Genomic DNA, 19,537 nt, shown 5'->3' on the forward strand with positions numbered 1-19,537 from the left:
GTTTGCTTGTATTTAATTGTGTAACTACAAATATTGAAGAGTCACTTGCTGGAAGTAATAACCCCTGTGCTTGACAATTTACTTTTTCGTGTCCCTCTACTGTCAAACAAGGGCCATGAGAGCACTTATGTGGTTCTAAAATTTCTCCACACCAGGGAATTGAAGGTTGTGCATTCTTTCACCATGCTAAAGAGCAATCTTCTAGTGCAAGAAGTTTGGGGAATAATTTATTTACGAAGAGGATTTTGACAATGAATTGAATGATGTGGCTTACATGCATGGAATCAACAACGAAGGGTGCCCTATGTGCTCCAACTTATCTACAGTGGTATTTGGCATTCGAAACCATCGTCTCATCCTTTCTTATGTAGCAAACAAAGAGAAAATGTGTTGTCACCAAGGTAGTTAGGGTGTAGGAGACCCTGTTCAAGTACATAAGATCGACCCTTTTATAATTTTTCTTTTTAGATTTCCTCTTCATTTGTACATTGTACAATCATCGGGACTTATAAATACTTGTATTGTTGTTTCTTATAGGTACATATTGTCCAAGCATCTGACATAGTATGGAGGGATAAACCAATAGAATAATGATGAATTCATCATTATGGACAGTGGCATTTCTAAGAAAATCATCAAGTTAGGAGTGAAGCTCATTTTAGAGATTTCAACCACATGGGTAGGGTAAGGAAACACACTCATTTATGTGCCTCTATTATTAGTTTTTGTTCTTCAATAGGCATTAATTATTAGATTCTTCTTGATTTAGGTTGAAAGTACATTAGTTTGCAATTTGGTTGTATTTGGCTAGGAGGTGAGCTACGGAGAAGAATTTCTTACCAATGTAAAATTTGGTTATAGTGTGATTATTCACAAGGCCAAGAAATTTGTGCCCAATGATCGAGCCTTTTTTGATAGTTGTTTAAAACTGTTGGGGAGCCCAAGAAGGTAGTAGTTTTGTATAGATTTATTTTGGTATTCTTATTTGTGATATGACAATTATGATTTGGAGTTGAAGGCAATGTAAATTGTTATATCTTAATTAATTTTGTGAAAGAAGGAAAGAATCAATAGTTTATAAATTGATAGTCCACAATCAAGTTTTTAAGCTCTGAAATAATAATAGTGTGTTCGTGCATATAGCTGATTTTCTAGAACACAATCACAATTTTTCTATTAATATTTAAACATTTCATCAACATTTAATTTTTATGTGCCATTAATAAAGGAATTAGTTACAATAAATATATGTTTTAATATTAAACACTTTATTTTTATATTGACTCTATATATTTTTCTAATACTTTTCTATAAGATTTTTTTTCTTTTCAATTATAAAAGTCTAACATTAAAAAGATACACAAATAAAGAAACTTCCTACTTTTCTAATTGAAATCGAAAATGTTTCAAAAGTAGTGAGAAAAAAATTCTTTTACAAATAGTGTATCAACAATTTACATAAGAAAAATACAACAAAAAGAACTAGATTCCAAAACTACAACTAGTAACTAAAGGAACCCCAGATAGTATAGCCTTACACATATAGAAATACTACAGTTATATTATACTAGATCAAGTTTAGCAAGTTTATATAAAGGCCTACAAAAAATTAACTACCTGAAATAAATCCAACAGTCAGTCCCAATTGTCATTAACATGACCTCTAAAGAAAACATTATTTAGGATCTAGCCATCTTCATAGAAATCACTTTCCACTGGGTTACTAAAATTGAGATCCTCATAATTTCTATTTTGAACAAAATGAGAATCCTCCTATTGAAAATTGACATAATCTTCATGGCTAACAAGACCACCCTAGTGACAAGGTTTGGAAATACTAGGCATATCTAGATCCATTTCCTAGGAAACAAAATTGGACATTAGGACGTCATCCTTGAACAACAACATGTTTCCTCCCTCAGCAATTCTTAAAATCTTTCTTTTGGCACCTTGATTACTGCCATAACTTGTGTAGTGATAAGGAGGGTGAGTTTTAAGAAAAAACTAGCAAGATCCCTTTGCCTCCCTTGGAAAATTTCCCCATTTCTTTGCTTCCATATGGACTAGAGAATTTCACTAGTGAGATCAAACCAAAAAGAATTAGCTTTAGATCAAAAACCTCAACATACCCAACAAGAATTTCATGCCAAGACAAATCAAACTTATGATACCATTTAAAAGAATTGCCAAAGAAAGAGACCAAATTCTTTTAGCAAATTTGCACTAAAAAAAATGTACTCAAAGGATTCAAAATACTGACAAATGGAGAAAAAATGGGATGCTTACCATTACTTGAAAGAAAAGAACTCATAGGAATATTTTTTTAAATGAGGAGCCATCTAAAATAGACCTTTTTTAGGTTCAACATGTGTGTGCCAAAAAAGTTTAAAAATAAATTTCCATCCAGCATAAGACCAATCAATACCCCAAATCAAATTAATTCTATCAAAATTATCCATACTATGGTTAAAAATCTTATAGATTTCCCTACTAGAAAAGTCACCTAGAAGCTTACCATATTGCTACCAAACTTGCTCTAGAAAATGATGAGTATTGATGCTTTTATCAAGAAAAAAAAGAACCAAGAGATTTACTAACAAGAGTAAAAGTTTTCTTTTGAGAATTAGTGATAGTAAATTTACTACTCATTTCCTCCCAAGAATGCATATGGTTTATATAATAACATCTTGTATTAGAGAAATGCCCTTTTTGTTCCAAATTTTTCCTGAGAAACTTTGAGTTAATGCCAAAGATTTATCATTAAGATAAACACCCTACCATAAAGATCACTCCTTGACATAATAGTAGTATAGATTCTTCCCAACAACATACCTTGATTGAATCAACACTCTAACCTGAGTCCAAGCTTTCTAAATAGAATGAGTGTTTTTTTGATCCAACATTTCTAAGCTCAAATTCCCTAGAAAAATGTCAATCATAGGAATAGTATCCCATTTCTAGCTTTTATTAATAAAATACCTAGCAATATTGTTCCTTACAAGTACCTTCCATGACTCATTTCAACCAAGAGAATTGAGAACCCACTTAGCAACTAAATCGATCCCTTTTTTTTTTATATATTTCATGCTCGAACCCCCTAAATTATTAGGGTAGCAACACCAATCCCAGTTCACACTATGTCTCTTCTTATTCCCTAAAGAAAGTGCCTTATAGTCTTTAAAATTTTCACATTTTGATACTTCAAAAAAACCAAGTTGAGGCATAGTAAATAGTGTATGAAGAATGAACCTTTTGAACAACTTGAGCTCTACCAGCAAGTGACAACAGATGAGTCTACCATTTTAAATTATTATCCTCAATTTTACTATAAACTCAGTTCCACATGTCTTTCAAAGAGGGTTCAACAGAAAAGGGGTACCAAGGTATCTCACAATGTAATTTGGACCAAACCATTTCTAGTTTTGGTTCCCAATCCAATTAGGAGGGGAGTCAAGCTAACCAAAAATAAAGGATTTCCCTTAGTGCCTTCACCATGATTATCAAACTCAAAATCCTCTTTATATACCAAGAGAAGCTTCTCTCAAATCCAACCTTTCTTTTTCTTATAAAATTTAGTAGGGAGCCCATCTTCCCCAGGGGATTTACCATTGGCCATGGAGGAGACAGTGTCACCAATTTCTTGAGCACTGATAGGGAGATAAATATATATGACTTGCTCCTTAGAAACTTTCCTTGGAATAAGAGTAACACACTTTTTTATAGCATCAATACTATTAGCATCTTATTCCAAACTAAAAAGCTTGTTATAGAATTTATAAGAAGCCTCCAGGACATCTTTATTATTATTGGAGATACCTTTATTAGTAAAAATACCTTCAATGATTTATCTATTCTACTTATCTTTGATAAGTTTAAAAAATTATTTAGAACATCTATCATGATCCTACAACTAGTTGGCCTTAACTCTAATTTTTTACCCTAGAATCTTGATATTCTAAATCTTTCTCAAGTGCATCATAGTATCAATCAGGTCTTTCTCTAAATTAAAATCTCCCCCTCTCTCTTCTAAATCCTTTGAAATTTTATTAAGCTTGTTTTGATATTCATTCTCACTTCTTCTCCTATCGTTAGCTTCCTTACAACCCATGATTTGGAAAATCTTTCTCCAAGTATCCACCTTGATCATCCACCTAGCTTGGGCTGAGGCATCTTTGTTGCACATATTTATCATCATGGATACCATATATGAAGTACTTTCAATGTCATCCTCTTGAATAAGGGAGAAATTAAGCTTTAAGAAACCCTTTTTTCTTAAAGTGCAACTATTCTCATTCTCCAAATTACCAATGCAAGCATAAATAGTAGAGTGATCAGACATACCTGTAGGAGTAACCACAATAGAGAAACATTTTTTTGATGTTTCAACATAAAAAAGAAGGGATTCATATAAACTATATGAGATTTGAAATAAATTCTTTTACTCAAAGCTTGGTTATTGCACCAAGTAAACCATATGCCTTCAAACTCATTCTTCTTTTTATCAAGGCGATCCTAAATTTGAAATTTACTCTTCAATTTTTACTAGAAGTATTGCTAATTTCCTTTCCAACATTCTCTAGATCCTCCTCATTTATCCTAATTTTTCTCATTCATATTAAAGTCTCCCATACAAATCCAATTGGTTTCTAGGAGGTTATTAGCTAACCAATCCCAAAGAAGAGCTCTTTCTCTATAATCATTGGAAGCATAAATATTGCAAACTCCTATATGTGAGTTATTGAAACTAAAGATAGAGAAAATAACTCTATGGTTGGGGGAGTAACAATGAGACACACGATTCTCCACCCATTTTAAGCTGATAAGCAAAGCCACCCAACCTTTCCCTTTTTGGTGAATAGAATATAGGCATTTAGCCCTATACCAAACAAACTTGAGGGTGTTAAAGGCATGATCCCCATTAGCTTTGATTTCTTGCAAACAAGTGATATCTTTATTATGGAGTTTGTTACACCAACTCCTAGCCATATACTTTCTATTGGTCATTTCAAACCCTCTAATATTTCAACTATACTTGTGTAGATTCATGATTAATAATTTTATAATTTAGAACTCTTGAAGAGTCCATTAAAACAATTTGAGGTCTCAATGATTTTGACTTTGTGGCTTTTTCCACAATTTTAGCTCTATTAGTTCTTTCATAGGTCTTCCTCTTCTTCTTTTTTCCCGTAACTTCAGCAAATCCTTCATCAAGACTATCCTAATGAGTAGTAAAACAAGGATTATTAAGGTTAGAAGCCACATAATTTTGCACTGGGCTAGAGGACCTAGGAAGACTATTGAACTTAATCAAACTATGCTTCTTTGAAATCACTTATGTACTACTATTCAAATTTAGCGTGTTAAGAGCTAACTGCTAAGCATTCAAAATTGGGTATTATCATCATTAAATTTTATCTATTAACAGGGATATATATAAAAGTTTAGCACCAAATTGGTTCTTGGTATTATCATCCATTTCTTATCTACATGGACAACCACATATTCAACATCATAAAGAGGACTATGGTAAGTAAGAAAATTAATATTATTAGGGTTTCTGTTCAAGTTATCATTCATGGCATTCCAACCTTCATTTTGCTTATCAATGTTAACATTTTTAGAACTCTTACTATTATCATTCTTAGCATTCACAGTTGGTGTTGGCATCTTTCCTCCATTAAAATATTTGAAAATACTTTTCAACAATGGAAAATCCTTTTTATTATGTCCATTTAATTTATAGTGAAAACAAGCACCCAAATCCCCTATTTTATGAATTTTCCAACAAAAGGTTTCATTTTCAATTTTGACTAATATTTCTTCTAGAGCTAAAACATGTGGATCAAGAGAAATAAGGGATTTGGCATTCAACTGCAAGAGGGTGATCTTGGATTTCTTAATCTGGAGGACAGACCCCAAAGGTTTTAACATAAGTGAGAGAAAAGACCAAAACCGTGGTTGAATATTCTACAAATTCAACCAAAAGAAAGAAGAATTAGTGGGTATTTTCTCTCGTTTACTACTAGATGACCATGGAAAACCCTAAAACATAATTTTCCCTTCATTCCACAAAACCTTCTTTAATATTTTCTCCTGCATAGCATGCATTTTCATAAAGATAACAAACATGTCTCTTTGAATCGTTCTACTAAAATTAACTACAATTCCAAGTTTCTCTCCCCAAACATTGTTAAGTCAATCATGTAAAAATTTTATGGAAAGTAGAAACTTCAAATCTAGGAAGACAAAAAATAGCAATATTCTTGTTTACTTTTCTCATCCCTAAATTCCTTTACCATGTCATCATTCGGCTCTAGATTGAGTGTCTTCCTTGAGGGCAACAAGGCCATACCTTTGCTAATGTCTCCATATATCGTTCCACTGTTGGTCTCACCTCCTCATCTATCTCCATCAATGTCAGTTCTTCATTCTCCATTATCTCTGTTGATGCACGAGAAACTATTACTAAAGCAAGCCAAAGTTGAAAATGCTAAAAATAAAGAATCAATCACCATTGTACTATATAATGGTTTGACAACAAAACTATCATTACAAGATTTGTCCATCCCATTATTACTAGATTCACCTTCTTTCTTAGAAATTCTTGTCATATCATGATTATCCTTTGGTTTCCCTTCACCATTCAATAAGAAGCCTTTCTTGAAAATCCTCTACCTCTAGAACATCATTAGTTATCACCACTAGAAATATTAGGTAAAGGGGAAAGGATCCCTAGAGCCAAAATGAAAGAAATCTCTAAGCCTAAGGTCACTGACATGCGAGCCCTAAATCCAAACTCAACTCACGAGACTAGCACAACAACTAGACTCGAATACAAAACAAAAACATGTTAGACTAAAGGAAAAACAATAAGTGCAAAAACCAAGCAAAACACAAACCAACCACATGGAAGCCTACAAGCAATGTACGAGTACGGGGTACGATAGTGCTAACATACCCTAGTTGCAGACCACCTTTTACTTTTCATCTAGAATATACTAATTTTAAAAAATTGTCTTACCAATTTCTTCTAATTAGAATATTTGAAAAATGTATTTTAGTAAATGTGTAAATAAAAAACATAAAAAATAACTAAAAATTATTATTTTTTCAGTATCTTATTTTTTAAAAATTTAGAGAATATCTAAAAAAGCTTATAGTAAAATAAGATATTTCTAAATTTTTGAATTATATGACATGTTTCTATATTTTTCAATGCATGATGTTTCTTAGATTTGAAGATTTCGTTGTTTCTTTAAATATTGATAATCGATAAATTGATAGCTTTTTAAATTTTATTTTTAATTAAATATATATATTATCTTTAAAAAATTATAAAATATTTCTTTCTTTCTATTATGAAGTCAAATACAATGAAAGCAATCATCAATGTAAACATTTGGCTATTTTAATAAAATTTGACGTTTGTTTCAATGTTTTATGAACTGATGAGCTAGTAGAATGATGAGTTGACAAGTCACAATTACTTATATTTTAAGAATTAGTAATAATTTATTGCATATCCATATAGTTATAAAGAAGTGTGTACACTTTCATTTAATTGTGTAACTGCAAATATTGAACAGTCACTTGCTAGAAATAATAATCCCCTTTACTATCGAACAAGGGTAATAAGTGCAATATATGTGCTTCTAAAATTTCTCCACACTAGGGAATTGAAGGTTGTGCATGCTTTCACCATGCTAAATAACGATCTTTTGGTGCAAGAAGTCTGGGGCATAATCTATTTAGGAAGATGATTTCAGTAACAAATTGAATGATGTGGCTTACATGCATGGAATCAACAAAGAAGGGCACCTTATGTGATACAACTTATCCATAGTAGTATTTGGCATTCCACAGCATGATCTCATCCTTTCTTATGCACTAAACTAAGAGAAAATTTGTTGTCGCCAAGGTAGTCAGGGTGTAAGAAACTTTGTTCAAGTATATAAGCTCAACCCTTTTATGATTTTTCTCTTCAGATTTTCTCTTCATTTGTACTGTACATCGTTAGGACTTATAAATCCTTGTGTTGATTTTACTTACAGGTACATATCATTCAAGAATTTGGTATACTATGGAGGGTTGAACTGATAGAACATTGATAAATTCATCGAAGTTAACAGTGGCATTTCTGAGAAGATCATCAAGTAAGGAGAAAATTCCATTTTAGAGATTCCAACCACATAGGTAGGGTAAGGAAACCAACTTATTTATTTACCTCTATTATTGGCTTTCATAAATGGGCATTAATTATTAGATTCTTTCTGATTTACGTTGGAAACTTGGAAGTTTATTAATTTGGAATTTGGTTCTATCTGGCTGGGAGGTGAGCTATGGAGCATAAGTTATTCCCAATGCAAAATTTTCTTACATTGGGATCGTTCAAAAGGCCAAAAAATTTGCCCCCAATGCTCGAGCCTTTCCGACAATTGTTTAAAATTGTTGGGGAGCCCGAGAAGGTAGCAGTTTTGTATAGATTCATTTTAGTATTCTTATTTCTGAAATGTCAACTGTGATTTGGAGTTAAAAGAAATGTATATACTCTGTGTATTGGTATATCTTAATTAATTTTGTGAAAGAAGAAAAGAATCAGCAGTTTGTATATTGCTAGTCCACAATCAAATTTTGAAGTTCTACAATAATAATAGTATGTTCTCGCATATAAAAAATTTTCTAGGAGAGTACAATTCACAATTTTTCTATCAAATATTTAAATGTGTCATCTGCATTTTATTTTTATGTGCCATAAGTAAAGGAACAAGTTTTAACAAATATATATTGTAATATTAAACGTCCAATTTTTATATCGATTCTATATATTTTTCTTATATTTTTTTTATAAGAATTTTTTTGTTCTCAATTAAACAAATAGACATTAGAAACATATAAAAAGTGAGAAACTTTTTCTTTTTCTAATTAGAATATTAGAAAAATGTTTTTAGTAAATAGGTAAATAAAAAATATAATAAGAACTTTATTATTTTTCAATATCTTAGTTTTAAAAAGTTTACAGAAGATCTAGGTTTTGTTGTTTCTTAAAATATCAGTAGTATAATTAATACTCTTTTATGAGTTATTTTAAAGTAAATAAAAATAAACAGCACATAAAGGAGAAAGTATATCTATATCATTGTAGTAGAAATAATATTTAAAAGGCTTAGCATGTGATGAAGGATGTGAAATTTAATGATTAGATAATAAAATGTATGGAAACATTATTCACAACCCTAGGTACAATCAAACCTTACCAATAAGGAAGTCATACAATAATAGAAGAGCTCCCTCTAATTGACCTTCAAACATAACCGAACCTTAATTATAACCCTGATTGAACTTTGATGATAACACTAATTGAATTATAAATCTATCTCTATTTTAATCTTATAACCATATCCTTATTCCTAAACCTAATATTCACTCAATCCAAATCTTTAAAAATTCCAATTCTTTCCCAAAAAAAAAAAGTGTAATTACAACCCTTATCCATAGGCTTAACCACACTAACTAGTTGCTCTAACCACGATAGAAACCCTATTCCTAACAAAAATTATAAACATTATCCCTGACAATAATCTCTAACTATAAACCATAATCATAATAAAAATCCTAAGATTAAAACTCTGACCATATCAAAACCCTAATCTAAATCCTAAGTGTATTTTATTTTAATCTCTAACCCTAACTATACATATAACCAAAATTCTAGCCATAATGATAATTGTAAGGATTTTCCCAACCATACTCTTAACTAAGATGTATAGTGCAAAGTCATAATTTCATAGTCCTAAATGTTATATGAAGGTTACAATTTGGGTTTGTATTATCATAATTATATATTTTTTATCTAATCTTAATTCTATTCCTTTGCATCACCCAAACCATTACCTTAACCCTAACCATATCAAAATTTTAATCCTAACCCCAACCCTAATTATAGTTTGAACCTAAAGCCTAATGCTAATAAAAATTCTAAGGCTTTCCCTAAATTTAGTTTTAATTACTTAAATAAATAAAGTTATCATGTTAATTATCAAACATTTAGTAATTTTTTTTAAATTTTCAAAGGGAATCTATTATATTAAAGATATTTTTGAAATCAACATATAAAATATATTATATATTATATTTTTAATAAATATAATTTACTCTTATAGATTAAGTATAATAATAATGTAATAATTTTTTATAGTGAATTATTGTAGTCAATACAAAAGCAACAAACTTCACGAATAGAAAAAAGTTTAATGCTAAAAGAGATCATGTTAACCCTAAACTACTAAGGGTACCTTAGACAAAGGAAAATAGATGTAGATTAGAAAACATATCAACGTAGAAATGCCTAAAAATGGATTATATACTGCTTAATAACCAGTTTGATATCCTAGTAGAGAAGCATTAAGAGCGAATTAAAGAGACAGTAGCATAGCACCGAAAAAATGACATAGGAGTATAACAAAAGCCTAAACATCAATCACATAAATTGATAAACCAAAGAAAAATTTTGGCAGTAGATGAAGGGTGGATGCAAGTTCGACCTGGAAAACAAAGAATTTTTAGAAAAGAACATCAAAATTGGTGATCCAGGTAGAATATTACAGAATCATGGTGAAAGCAAAGAATTAAAAAAAAAAACATCAAAAATGGTGATTGAGGTAGAATATTACAGAATCATGGTGAAAGCAAGGAATAAATATAGAGAAAACAAGTTGTACTCTTTGAAAAACCAAGTATGCATAGAAGGCTCAATCTTTGAGTACTGTATCCTACAAATTACCCAAGGAGCAAGTAGATAAGATAAATTTTGGCAATACATCAAAGGAGAGATGTGCCTTAAATCGTCCTATTGCTCAAATTTTCTCTAAGCCCCCTATTATCTTAGAAGCTAACAATGTCCCATTACAATCTTACCCTAGCATAATATCAAAACATCCTTTTAAATACATTGCCACGGATGAGCATATAAAACTCTATCAACCTAGATTTTAATTCAAAAAAATTCAGTATGGCAAACCAGAGATTCAATCGAAAGTAAACCGAAAAAAAAATCAAAGATGGATATTATGATCATCATTAGTAAAAAAATATAGAAGACAAATGGTTTGAATGCGAAAGAAATGTACTATATGTTGTATGGACATGTCTAAAATTAGAGAGATCAAAAATGGTGAAATGGGTAAAATCTATCGATTCTAACATAGTAAGTATATCCTTCCTTTCAGATTCATTAGTTTATATGAGTCGTATAAATTTAAATCTTAGAGTAGGTTTTCTTTAAAATGAACTAAAACTTATAAATGGATATAGTTTAAACTTCTTGAAATGGAAACCCAATTTCAACGATATAGCAGTTAAAAATCTTAATTTACTAATAATGGTAACATTAAATAACATTCCATCAGATGCAACATCAATATATTCATCTAGATTGGAGAAAAAATAGGAGGAATAAAGGGATATGAACCCATCATTCTAAATTCTCGAATGTAAAATTATTAGTTAATCTAGAACAATATTTTTGTTCTTTATAGAACAAATTGAAATCATAACCAATAGATCATTATATAAAATCAACAATATCATTTATTTAGGATAAATCATATTTGTAAATTATCTAAAAGCAGGAAGACAAGTGGCATCAAGCAGTTTAGATTTTGAAGAAATAAGACTAGATGATAACACAAAGGATCAAAATTTAGAAGAGGATATTAGCGATTAGGATAAAAATATTAAAAAGGGTAGAGTACAAAACAAAATAGACAGCATTGTAATAACAGATAATAAGGAGATTGAAGAAGGAGAGATAACATACTTAGAAATCATTCAGAGTGTTCTTAGAAGTATTGAAAAGAAATAAAAAAATAATGGAGGAAGAGGATATTAATTAGATTACACAGAGAAGATATAGGGGAGGAATCAAACTCCTCAATGCATTAGGAAAAAAAGAAGAAAGTATGAAAGTAGATCCTAAATAATTAAAATTAGAAGTTTAGGAATTGGAGTAGAACATAAGAGAAATCAAAACTCTCAATGAAGAAATAACATTGAAAATTAATGATGGCATAGATCAAATGGAGATCCTACAGTTAGTAGAGAATTTGGAAAAATATAAAAAAGATAAATCTCCTTCAAAAAGAAGTAAGGATCGAATAAAAATAAACAAACAAAGCAAAGAAAAGGAAAAACACTAGCTAGAAATGGAACAAATCCAAACTAAAAAGAATAGGACATAAACAAATAACAATGAAAAGGATTTGGAACAAGGGCACACTAAGATACAAACTATGGAGGACACAAAAAGTTTATGGCTCTTCAGTTCAGAGACACCACAAAAAATGGATATAAGAAGACCAATACAAAATAAAGGAAGAACTACAACTATATCATTAACTTGAGAAAATTAGGAAGCAAATAAAGAAGAAAATGAAGAATAGAACAAACAAGGAGTAATTCTTCTTCTCAATGGAGTAACATCACCATGAGAAAAAGAGCTAAAAAAGAAGTTATAAATTTTGGGAACCTCTAGAAAGCGAGCTAGATCCCTTTGAATTACAAGAGAACTCAAAAATAAAGGAGGAAGAAGATCCAATAGACAAAGTAATAGATTGGAATCCAGTAGAAATAGGGACATAATCAAAGCATCCAGAATAGAGAAATGGTCAACATACAATAGAAGAGAATGAGAAAGATCTATGGTAGAATTGGGAAGAATATGGATTTTTGATAGACATAGAATAGAGAACACTAGATGGAATAGAAAAATGAAGAGAATATACAAAATTAAGATAATATAGATCAAATCAAAGAACAGATTGATTTACTAGAATAGATAATAAAAGAGTTAGAAAAAGTAAAAGAAGAAAAGGAAGAAGACAATCAAATAGAAAGAATCAACAATGCCCAGTAAAATTTGGAACCACTTGGCATCTCTCAGGCAAAAGAACAACAAAATATTAGCCAAATTCTAAAAGAAGGGAAGGGGAAGGGCCTTCCTAGTTCAATATGAGAATAACAACTTCAAAGGCTAGGGGTCTTAATGCTCCTAGAAAACAATGATTAGCAAAGTGAAATTTAATTCAATTTGAAGTTGAAATAATATTATTACAAGAAACTAAACTGAACAAAGAAGGAATAAAATTATAAAAGAAACTAGGTAGTTGGAACATAATTCTACATGAATCAAGAGGAGCTTTAGGAGGGTTAGGAATGATATGGAATCCAAGAAAGATAAACCTAGATTTAATAAACTCCAATATAACTAGATGAGTTGCAAAATTAAAAGTGTTAGAAACAATCTACAAATAATACTAATTAATGTATATAAAACTATTATCAGAAAAAATTAATTCATTTATTATAGATCAAAAAAATGAACACATACTATTAGGTGGAGATTTTAATGTTATTTAAAATCTAGGTGAAAAGCACAAAGGTATGTAGAAAATCTCACAAACTACTATAGACTTTAAAAATTGGATAGATCTTAATAAATTATTAAATATAACCATCAATAATGGAACATATAAATGGAACAATAGGAGGATATTTTTTACATATATAGCAAAAAAGTTGAATAGATTCTTCTTCAAGGGGGAATAAGGAAGTATAGATATGGATCTATAATCAAAAAATTTTCCAATAGTAGGATCAAATCATTATTCAATAAGAATTAAATTAATTGAACCTAGAAAACCACAAAGGAACCGATTTAAGTGTGAAAAAATGTGGTTCCTCAATAACAGGTTCATCGATCAGATTAAATTATGTTGGGTATAAGGAAAATTCAAAGGGTCATAAATGTTTTTCTTCATGGCTAAGATGAAAGTGATCAAAGAAAGAATACTTGAATGGAAGAAAACACACTTTGATAATATATTTAAAGAAAACAAAGAAAATGAAGAAAATCTAAAATGACTTAATGAAGAAGTAATAAAAAAGGGAATGGATAATGTAAAATATATAAAAGAAAAAAGTTGCTTCCTAAACAAGAGGAGATATTGGAAAAAGAAGAATTTTTTTGGAGACAAAAATTGAGGGGAAGTTGGCTAACAAAAGGAGACCGTATACAAAAAAATATCATAATAGCACTATGTTTAATAGATCTAGGAATAAAATATTTAAAATCAAACATATAGTAGGTAATGCTATTGAATATCTTACAAATATAACAGAGATATTTGTAGATTGATTCAAAAACATTCTAAATAAATTTGATATTTCTAATAGTATACTCAAATTAAAATGTTAGAATATACTCCAAAACTAAAGATGAAACTTCAAGGGACTTTAGACCCATAGCTCTTTGTAACACTATTTATAAAATCCTATCTAAAACTCTATGTGGACATAGGATTTGTACCTAGAATATCTATTCTAGATGGTATAATTATTATTTTATAAATGATGCATTCAGAAAAATAAAATAAAGAGGCAAGTATGTTTATGAAATTGGATATACAGAGAGCGTATGATATGGTGGATTGGAGATTCTTATGCAAAACACTAGAAGCCTTTGGGTTTCCCAATCAATGGATAAATTCTATTTTCAAATACATATCAACCCCCAAAATATCACTCCTCATTAATGGATCCCTAAAAGAATATTTTGACATCTCCAGAGGCATAAGGAAAGGAGATTTGCTATCTCATTTTTTATTCAGAATTAAGGTAGATGTTTTTTGGAAGACAATAAAAAAAGCATAGACCAAAGGAAGAATTAAAGGAATCATAGTGGCTTATTAGAGGAAGCCCAAAACTTCAAAAATATAATCTAACTATATATGGAAGCATTGGGTCAAAAAGTGAATGCTGAAAAATTAGAAATCTTTTTTATGAACACCAAACTTGAATTAAAAGATCAAATTTGCAATATAATGGGTTATAAAAGATGACCATTTCCATGTAAATATCAAGGTATGAGACTTATTAGAGGCCAAAACAATATTCTAGAAATAATGGAAAAGAAAATGGGAAGTTGGAAAGGAAAGTGGCTAACAAAAGTGAGTAAAGTAACAAAGATTAAAGCACTCCTTTACGCTCTTCCTACCTATCAACTATCATGCCTTCGAAAAGAAGGAATTTGCCTTTGGGAAACCCTCCAAAGAAGGATATTAGTAGCTGATAGGCTAAGGAAAATTGGTTTTGAAGGACCATTGAGGTGCATTTTATGCAAAGAAACAAAGTAAATCAATAAATTATCTATTACTCCAATGTATGTACACTCAAAATTGTTGGGAATGAGGGACCACTGAGGTGCATTTTATGCAAAGAAACAAAGTAAATCAATAAATCATCTATTATTCCAATGTATGTACACTCAAAATTCTTGGGAATGACTAAGGCAAAAGCTTTCCTAGACATCACCTATGCTAGGTAGTCTAGAGAGTAACTTGAAAGGTTGGCCTAATGGTAAAACTCATAACATTTATGATAAATTTTGAAACATTTGTCCTTCCATCCTTATGTTGGAAATCTAGAAAGAGAGAAACAAAAGTATTTTCTATGAGAAGGAAATGATTATTGCCATGTTAATTAACAAAATAGAAGCATGCATAGTAGAAGTTATGAACACACATTTAAGAAAATGAGTAAAAAATAAAGGTGCATTTTTAGAATGAGATGTTATAATGAAAAGAAATTGGACCAAACTAACCAATCCCCCACTAATAAATAAAAACTGTATTCAAGAGGTAAGTGATAACTGCAAATGGGAAGCACCCCCAAATGGATAGACAAAATTGAACATTGATGGGCATCAAGAGGAAATCAAGGAAAATTAGTGATAGGATGTATCATAAACAAGGATTTTGAAAAATGGATCATTAAAAGAGCGAGATCTATGGGAAACATGATGAACAATTTAGCAGAACTAGAAGCCCTTCAAGAAGGACTCCTATTATGTCTTAATATAGGTATTAAAAAACTTATAATAGAAGGGGATTCACAAATTGTGCTCAATGCCTTAAGGAAGAGGAATACCTCAAATTGGGTATTGAACTCAAAACTAGAAGAAGTTTTGAAATTATTCAATCTCATTGAGGAAACAAAAATTCAACACATATTTTGATAAGGTAACTAAAAAGCTAATTATTTAGCAAACAAGGGGGCAGATGGAGAGGAAATATTAATATTTAATAATCAATAAAATAGAAATCAATAATATATTTACCTAGTAACAATATAAGTTAATAAGTATAAATTAAGACATTACTTAGTAATGATTGTAGAAAATAATATAAATTGGTAATTATGGGAGGACAGAGAACTAGCATCATTAATCAATGAGCCTTCTAGAGCTTTCAACACCTTTCCTCTATAAATAAGGTGTCTCTTTCTTAGCTTGTCAAGTGTCATTTTTAATTAAAGTTTATCAGTATAGGTCTTTTTAGCATGGATATTGTTGTTGTTGTTTTCCATGCATTAGAAGTTAGGACAATTACATTCAGGGATAATGTCAAACCAGAAAGGTGGAATAGGATTTTGAACCCTATAGATGGTTTTTCCAGGGTAGTTGTCAATATAGTCTTAGGCGAGCAAGTATTCAATTACAATTACACTTGGTACACTAGTAGTTCATTTATTGGGTCATTTATAGCATGCTTGGCTAGGGAAAACATAGGGTTAGATCTAATCATAAATCTATGTTGTGACATTTTTTACCCCACCTAGTTGGAAGGGTTAGAACGTGTAGTTTTAAGTATCATGAACCAAAGGATTCCTCTGCTGAGATTTATATGAGTCACCCACCAAGTATCTTAGGTCAAGCTAAGGTCTTCAAGTTCCCCTTACTCACAATTAGGGACAATGTCACATTTTATCAAGATTGGCAAAAGATGGAGGCAAATATTACCTTTCTTCTACAATGGAGAGGAATTGTGGTTGAGCCGAATGTGGAATGGATCGAAAACAATCTTAATCTCTCTTCTACATATATTGAGCCCGAGGTTGAATTGGAAAATTTGGAAAATGTAGAATTCATTCTCCCCAATCTATTCAAATCTAGTAAAGAGAAGACAACCTTTATCTTTCCTCCTTGGTCCTAGCAACCAACATAAAAGAAGCTACTAAAATCATTATGGTATGCATTACAAATGATGAGATTAGCCCTTTGTAATTAATTATTTTGATTGAATTTAGTGGTGACTCCTGTGAATCAGGGTTTTGGTATTTGGGCATATGTTAAGGCCTTTGTAGGTATCCGATTGTTATGGTCATGGGTCAATTTTGTTCTATTTTTTTGCCTTTGTTGACCCATTATTATTAGGGTATTTTGTATGTTGGTTTTAGTTTACAAGGTGAAATAGTAGTTAGTTATTTTCCTTATATAAATAAAATTGTTTGTAAATATTAGTTGTTATCAATACATATATATGCAGTTGCAGCTCTCCCTTTTGCCTCATTTGATCAGTCTTAGTTATATTTTTTGGGCTTAATCTGATTAGGTCAATTTATGTATGTTTCCTTTCCATGGTTACTAGATCTAGCTTAATTTGGGGTTTTGATGAAACAAAGAATGGTGTGTAATATATTTTATAATTTTTTTGAATTTTGGGTTCAAAATTGGAAAGAAGATGCTGACATGAACTAATTCAAAAGGTATTAATTGCGAATCAGAAATGGATTAGAATTACACATTATGTATTTGTACTCAAACTCCATAAAGAGAAAAAAGTTCTGTAATCTAACATTATAATCAACATGTAAGGTCAGATTTATTAATCTCGGTTGAGTGGCATTTGATTTTCACATCGCAACCTCAGTTTCAATAAATATGAAATTTAAAGAATTAAGATACTAAATAAAATATGGTAAGAAGTGTCAGAATATGTGTAAAATATTTCAAGCACTAATTAAGATAAACTTTGAGTAAAGATTTTTGATACTAGGTCAACATGGTTGTCAGTAATTTTCATAAAGTCAAACTTAAAATTTTATGAATCAAGTCAAGAAATAAGGAAAATTAAAACAAAAATGGCTTAAATTAATACTATTTTTCATTTGTATCAGTATGAATGAATAGAAGCTCAATAAGAAGCATTGAATAATAGGCTAAAGAGATGTGTTTCTAGTATTTATCATTAATGTAATCATGAATGTAATACTTTAAAATTAGTTTAAGCTATGAACATCGAGTTTGTCTTCTGGCTTTACATTTTTCTCTTAATTTAATTACTTATATATAGTTTCTACTAATTCCAAAAGGGAAGCAAGTCAAGTTCTTTCATAATGATATTAATATTATATCTATCCAAAAACTGAATCGATGCAAGAAGCTAGGATCCCAGATAGACCCTCGTGAGTATGCAGTTCAAAAATCCATTGATTGAGAACCATGAGAGTAAAATTATTGTAATAATATATATAGTTCTAAAAGAATTATTTAATGGACATATATACTGGGGTGTGCTCCTTTTAAATTTTTATAATATATGATCTTGGTCCTGGACAAGACTAGAGGTTTTATCACTCTGTTCTTTCTTACCAATGCCCACTTGAATCTATAATTTTGTTTCTTATTTTAATATAATACAAAGGCTACAGTCATTTATTGATGATATAATAATAATAATATAATTTTTTTAATCTAAAAAAGGTCTAATTCTTTCAAAAACAAAGTGTAATTACAACCAATATCCATAGACTTAACCACAATAATCAGCTACTATAACCACATTATAAACTATATTCTTAACCAAAATTATAGCCATTATCTTAAATACTATCTCTAACCATAATCTCAGTATAACCCTAAACATTTAGGTATCACATTGTTGTTGGTGTATTCAAAAGTGATATTGTTGTAACACCTCGCAAAGAAAGAAACATAGAATCATCAAGTAGATTCGGCAGAGAAGGATGCATTGTATTACATACTCTAAAAAAGGAGCCCATTCATAGTGTTGGTAGAGGGACGCATAAATCACCATCTTGGGCCAACTTACCTCTACCAAAATGTAGATGGTTGAGCATTATAATGGAATCAACATGCAATGTTTCTTTCAAATGGCTACCACATTGATGGACCCAGACAAAAATTGCTTATAGTTTATGTTGAATTGAAATGATTTGTACTAAATTATTCCAACTTCTTAGCTTATATTATATAATACACTTGTGCATCCTCATTCTATTTTGATAGATTAGAATCATTGAGATCATAATCAAATATGGTAAGTTGGGTTTCAATATTTTTCTTTAGTGATTTTTTTTAGTTAGAGGTCCAGGCAATCATCATATAATTATTTAAAAGTTATTATCAAGCTTATTCATTTACACAAATTCATATGTTTCTTTTTATTGATCTATTGACTCAACATATGAAATACATTAATGAAATAACATGCATAATTATTAGTATGGTCAATTTTGAATCTCACTCATATTTTAATGAAATAGTATGCATAATTATTAGTACGGTCGATTATGAATATCAATCATACCTTATCTCTGTATTTTCAATCTCAATACTATTGTTGGCAGTTCATTCTATTTATGTTCATCTTATTACATGCATATCACATATAAAGCAAAGTGT

This window comes from Cupressus sempervirens, chromosome 11 (assembly GCF_028749045.1).
Source record: "Cupressus sempervirens isolate cs-2001-9-10 chromosome 11, ASM2874904v1, whole genome shotgun sequence".
NCBI lineage: Eukaryota > Viridiplantae > Streptophyta > Pinopsida > Cupressales > Cupressaceae > Cupressus > Cupressus sempervirens.